We start from the raw sequence: 6878 nt of genomic DNA on the forward strand, positions 1-6878 counted from the left end.
GCTCTGAGCACACGTCCTGGGATGCCGTCGGGTCCAGCAGCCCTGCGTGTGTTGATTCTGCTCAGTGCCGTGTGGACATCAGTGGGGTAGAGTGAGAGGGGCTGGTGGTCTTCAGGGAGCGTTGTCTTGGTGGCAGCGTCTCTGTTGTTCCTCTCAAAGCGAGCATAGAAGTAAGCCTAATAAGGCTTATTAAATTCCTAAGTTAACACATTTACAAGCATTATTAATGTGTTAATATGATGCTTATTGTTACATTTAATACCATTGTATACGTAGAACGAATTGTTAATAATGCTTGTAAATAAAACCAAGATAAAAGTCAATTAAAACCAAAAGCATGCAATAAAACAATAATCTAAAAAGGGTTCGGAAAGGTCTCCTTGGATAAGTTAAGAAGAGGGGAGCCAGAGAGGGTACTTAGCTCAGAGAGGGGTGGGTCGCAACCACACCCCTCTGCTGCTGGTCTTCTGCGCACCCCTCTCTGCCTTGCTGCCCACTGTTCCCTGTGAAGGCTCTTTACTCCTGCAGTCCCCCACCGCCGGGACCCGAGTTACCAGAGGCAGCTCCCCCTCTGTCCTCCGTGTCCGTCCTGCACCTGGCCTCCCTCCTCTTTTCTGACTCTGCTACTAGTCCTTTTAAAACGTCCAAAATTAAGAGCCACCTTGTCCTGCACCTGTGGCTCATTAGTTCGTTGGGGGGGCATTCACTGGCCCTCAGAGTCAGAGTTTGAACAGAGCCAGGGAATTAAAAACACAAGTAAAATACATAGAAGAAAATTAAAATCCACATCCATTGTCTGTAAAAAAAATAATGGACTTCTCGAGCCATGAGTTCCCCCATTGGAAATACATTACCTCCACTCCTCAAGAAAGTAAGCCACCGCCTTCACCGTCACTTCCTGAAACGGCTATCGCCATATTAGGTGTGTTTGAGATCCCAAGGCGCCTCGCCTGCATCGTCGGCGAGACTAAGCTGCTACTGGAGGGGGCGGAGAAAGGCGCCTGAGATGAAGGTGAACGACGAGACTGTACGAGATCAAGGAGTTGGGGGTTGTCCTTAACATTGTCTGAAAGTGAATATGCCACTCCTCCTAGTATGATTTGTGCTGTTGTGTTTTTCATATTATTTTTTAACATCTTTTAGAGTAAAACAGTTAAAAAAAATAGCCGCAGGATTCATTACATGTGCACTATCCCAAGTTAAGTTTTAGAGGCAACAATAACAAATATGACCACAGATTATTTGAAATCTTGTTTATTTTTTCATCAGTGATTCACTACCTTCCAGAAAAAGTAAAAAAATACACCGATGTCCTTCATTTAGCGCCAGTTATTTCACACCGAACTACAAGAACTGTGTGGACACAGTTTCCCACAATGCATTGTTTTGTAGTCATCAAGCCGACATGCAGCCAGCGCAGTACCTATTTTCTGGCTGTGCTGGCTTAGGAAGGCGCCTTGAACCCGCCCCTTTCTCGCGATACTTTGTGACGGTGCACATTTGACGTCAGTGCAAGAAACTAACCAACATCCAGGCGATCTGCGCAGCGCCGGTCATCTCAAACACGCCTATTGCAAACGTCTGCAACCCATCGCCAGCTATTGATCTGAGTCTCTGTGCTCATAGCTGAGTCATGAATCTATTGACCTTATTCCGGGATCCTCTCATGTAAAAGGGATTATGGGTGCAACTTCCGGCATAGCAACCGAAAGTTACACGGCGCTATTTGTTTCCACTGAAAGTGGCGGTTTTGTTAGCTTTAGCGGTGCATACAAACTTTAAAAGCGTGTTTTACTTAATGCCTCAAAGTTTTCAAAAATGTCTTTGCGCAGTTCAGGGGCATGTTTTGCAGCTCGTGGTCGTACTAACAACCAAACTAAATTACATTTGTGGAGCGTTTTGTGGGACATGGGCTGCTGACGAAGAGGGAGTGCAGCTGCCCTCCTCGGTACAGATTTTACCGTCTACCGGGCGAGGATGAAGTCAGAAGGATGTGGCTGAACATTTTAAATCTTTCATTTTGTGGATAAAGTACACGGAGGAAAATCCGTATCCAACATTATGGTCGGGTTACTCCAGAACACCAGAGAAGAAGAGACGCCAGGTACTGCGGAGACCTAACAGCAGCGCGGTTAAGCTAGTTTCATATTCAACATTCGTCACACATTCAGCGATGAACGGCAATATTTCTCAAACGCCTTTGCAAAAAACAAACACCAGAAATATTATACTGACAGATGATAAAACAGTCAATGTTTCAGATGACTCGTTTTCATTATTCACGATCCACGTAACGAGCAGACCACCGCAAACGCCGCTGCAATGTGAGCAGAGCCGGAGCGCTTTGCCCGAGCTGCTGCTGAAAGTGATGTGGAATGTTGATTGTTTTATTATCTCTCAGGAAAAACATATTTGGTGTTTTTTTTTAGCAAAGGCGTTTGAGAAAAATTGCCGTTCATTACTGGATGTGTGTCAAATGTCGAATATGAAACTAGCTTAACCGCACTGCTGACAGCAGTGTCACAAGAGCAGAAAAGATATTTTGTGTGTAATTGCTGCATCTCCTGGTATCAGATATTCAAAAATTACCTGTTTAAACTGCAGCTGACTTTGTTAAAACATGAAACGGGCAAAAGCTGCACCGCGATGCATCCCTCATCGCAGCATGTAAACACAAGCACGAGAAGAGATAACGTTACAATAGATCAGCACTGTGTGCTAACTCTGGCAGAAATAGGCATTAAAGAATTATGATGTGAACTTTTAGCACAAATAGGCATAAATAAAGAATTATGATGTGAACTTTTAAGATTGTTCATAGCTTCACCACCTGCCGCAGCTGAATTGAGAAAGTAGCTATAAAACAGTAGCTAAAAATGCTACTATATGTTATGTTTTTTAAGGTAATCCTCCTATCCCTCAATTTTAGCAGGTACCGGAGTTGTTACGTCGCCTCTTTTAAAACATGACAGCTGTTTTTTCCACATTTTTATGTAGTTATAGATCCAAAACAAAAGGAATTGCGCTGTCGGCTCTACAGTTGTAATGTAAATATATGCGAGTTCCGGCGTCTACCGGAAGTTTCACCCACAATTCATGCAAAGGCTCATGGGGCGTAGGAGTAAGGTCAATAGGAAGTACTGTCGCCAATCCGGAGTGAGTTTATTGTGAGTCTCCGCCTCGACCACGAGGCTGCGGGATGTAAACAGCTTCTACTTTAATAACATCGGCTCGAGAGAATTGTACAAGTCGTTGTTGAAGCCTTTGAGGGAGAACCATTCCAACATTTGATTCTGTCAGCGGTCCTTTTGGATTTACTTACATTTATTCCTTTTTGTCGAGATAAAAGGAGCAGCGTCACCCAAATGCTCACGCGCAGCAGCAGCTTGTCTCTTCACATGCGCTGCCAGGTTACAGTCTGATCAGATGCACGTGAGAAAGGCGTTCAGGGGTATTTAAAATAAATAACCATCCTAACAAGTGAACAGCTGGATCTTTTTATCTGTTTGAAAATACGACAACATCCATTGAAGTTTATCTCGCGCTCCTCAGACGTCTGCGTCTAATTCAGGCTGCAAGCTGGAAAAGTGCAGCGAAGATTAAAATTTGGTTGGTGATTTTATGGAGGAGCTGTACCATTCCGTTTGATACACAACTTATTATTTATAAAGAAAAACGAACGTTAAACAAACAAAAAAGTCCAAAGCACATAACCTCAGAGTGAAATCTATTTCTACAGAGTAAATCCTCATCTAAAAATGTCGACAGCATGCTCCTCTTGTTGTTTTAAACTGCTGCATCGGTACATTTCATTGAGGAAAACAACAGTAGGACAATGATTGGTACATTGTTGAATTGTAAAGTAGGTGTTAAAAGGTCTTCATGGACCCATTGATGAAGTCTGCTCCCATTGGCTACCGGTCATATGTCAATCAAACCCCCCAGACGTTCGACGTCAGACCCACAAACGCTTATTGAGCCATCTGATTGGTCAATTTATAACTCTAATAACTTGTGATAATGGAAAAAAATCTTTTAAAAAAATTAGGATTAGACAAAAGAAGTTAATCAGAAAGCAGCAGAGGAAGAAGGATTATTCTGACATAAAATGACTGAGAAATAACTGTCTGTTTCTCAATGTAAGTCAATGGGACTTTGGCCTTTTTGCAACCCAGTGGTACTTCCTATATGGAACACGGAAGTAGGGGGGCTTGCTCTGTCCAGTTCTTATATACAGTCTATGCTGTAACCTCGGCGGTGCCTCCACCAGCATCGTGCAGGGATGTGCCGTGCGTCATTACGTCACACACGCTACCGCACGTGCAGTGACGTACTCGCAGACGAAGTCGTTAAAAAACACACCGATAAGGGGAGGAACAGCGCGCGCCCTGCACACGAACAGGTAAAGCTGCTGCGTTTTTCCGTTTTGCGCATTTTCCACTTCAAAGCCAGAGAACCTGACTCCGCTGCAAAGACTGCGGTCACGTGACGCCTCTTGTGAGCGCGCTGCACTGTGCTGACTCAGCGTATGCATCTCTCATCATCAGCGTAGCTCTGCCTCTGGCTCAGGATGTGTGCAGGAATCGGATGGTTTCAGATTGAGGGTGGATCAGAGCAGCTGAACGTGGATGCTGGCGGGCTGTCCAGCAGCTTCACTGCAGAGCTAGAATCAGTCTTAGCTTCACTGTTATCTCCATATACATCAGATCTATGTGTCCTTAAGACAGACTTTGTTTTTTCTGAATTATTTCAAGGTTTCTGTAAACAAACATGTTTTTATATCAGTCTGTCCTTGAACCACATGTTTTAGGTAATTACAGTCACATGTTACTGCAGTAAAGTTATTTTAGGTTGGATATTTAACAATCAGCCGCAAGTCACGTGGGGTCTCTTAAAACCGTCAATAAATACAAGTGGGAAGGGTAATTTCTCAATAGCTACAAACCAGGAGCCCAAACGACTCCAAATGTATCCCAAATTGTAGCACTGACATATCAACATAAGACACACAACTGTTTGTTTTTTTTCTTTTGCAGTCGTCAATAAAGAATATTTTTGATAATTTTTTTGCTTAATAAAATGTCAAAGGCTCGCATATAAACTTTTTTTAAAAAGCTTCCAAACCATGTGACTCAACAACATCAAATGTAAGCTGAATTATAATGATAATAATACATTTTATTGAAAGGGCCTTTCAGAGATCTCAAGGAATAAAAGCACAAATAAAAACATACATTTAAATAAAGTCAAATTAAAATTACGCAGCAGAGGTGGATATATAAAACTATGATGGGTATGAGAGTTTGAACAGATGGGTTTTGAGTTAAAGATAGAAAGACAGTGTGTGTTTCTGATGTCGGGGGGTAGTGAGTTCCAGTGTTTGGGGGCAGAGCAGCTGAAAGTAAGCATATGCATGTACGTGCAGCTTAGGAACCTAACCGAGGCTGCAGCGTTCTCTCGTTCTTAGAATGAACGTAACTAGATCGCTCATCTAACTATACATGGAAGCACATCTACTTATATTATAGTCCAGAATTTTTTCTGCTTCTGGAATGTTTTTAATACGTGCAGTACAAGCAAGGAAATTTTCTGCATGAAAATTGCAGTTCACAAAACTAGGGGTGTACCAAAATATCGATAGTGCGATATATCGCGATATTTAGTCCTGCGATCGATTCTCGATGGGTTCTCACCAAGTATCGATATTATATTTTCATTTGAGGAGGCTGTTGCGTTGAGCGTGCGAGTCGCGCGCCGGAACTATTGAGCAGATAGGCGCGCTGCGTTGGACTTTTAATAGCGATGCACGCGCTCATTCTGGAGAAGCACCGGTGAGATTCAGGCTCTGTAGCGCGTGTGTGAAGCATGTCTACCTGTCAGCATTTATCCTCCATTTGTAGGAGATCCAGCCGGTAAGAAGTGACTTTGTCTGAGCGCTAGAATGTCAGCGATCACTTACTTCCTGTTTGCTGTGGGCGCGTGCTTTGCAGTTGTTTGTGTGTACTTCAAGTAGCGTCGGAATTTTCGCTTTCATGCACTTCGATGTTTAACCTGCTGGTGTACGGTGTAACTTTGCTAAATGTATAATGTGACGTTTTCAAACAATGTAATTACTTGTTGCCAATGTTAATTTAAAGTAATTCTTAAATAAAAAAGCAGGATTTGATGTATGAACTAGGGCTGCCACGATTATTTGACTAATCTATTAAAATAGTCGACGAATAAGTTGGTCGTCGAAGCGTCATTTTTTATTTGTTTTTTTTCCTTGTTTTGCTCTTAAAACAACTGTTCTGATGCCAGGTCTGCCTTTGTCTTTGTCACACATGCGCAGTGGCGCTAATCCGGTCAGCACAGTGATGTAACAGGAAGTTCTCGGTAGTCTCATAACAACACGCTAGCTCGAAAATGTGGGAAACATAAGGAAAATAAAAGAGGAAAAAGTGTCAAATGTAATTTCTAAGACAGAACTTGTGTTCCGTGAGAGCACAATGGTGATAAATGATCACCTGAAGATGAAGCATGTTGTGACTGAGTTTGATCACGCTGAACAGAGAGCTTCGTCTAGCTAAGCTAACATCAGCGCTAACACAGCTGGCGCTGCCGCGGCTGTCATTACTGCACTGTTTGGAGATGAACCAGAAGATCTGCAGCAGATCCGTGTCTACGGCGCTTCTGTCTGCATAGTGAACGTTTCATAATCTGCGCTCTTCTAACCAAACGCCGCGAGGACGGCGCGGATGATGAGTTTACACTGGACGTGAACCGTTCGTCCAAGGCTTCATTCATATTCTGCGCCACGATCACGTCGTCCGGTTCGAAGAGCGGATTATGAAACGTTTACCGCGCAGACAGAGAGGCTGTGTGTCGGTACGGATCTG

Source organism: Oryzias melastigma, linkage group LG4 (assembly GCF_002922805.2).
Source record: "Oryzias melastigma strain HK-1 linkage group LG4, ASM292280v2, whole genome shotgun sequence".
Classification (NCBI taxonomy): domain Eukaryota; kingdom Metazoa; phylum Chordata; class Actinopteri; order Beloniformes; family Adrianichthyidae; genus Oryzias; species Oryzias melastigma.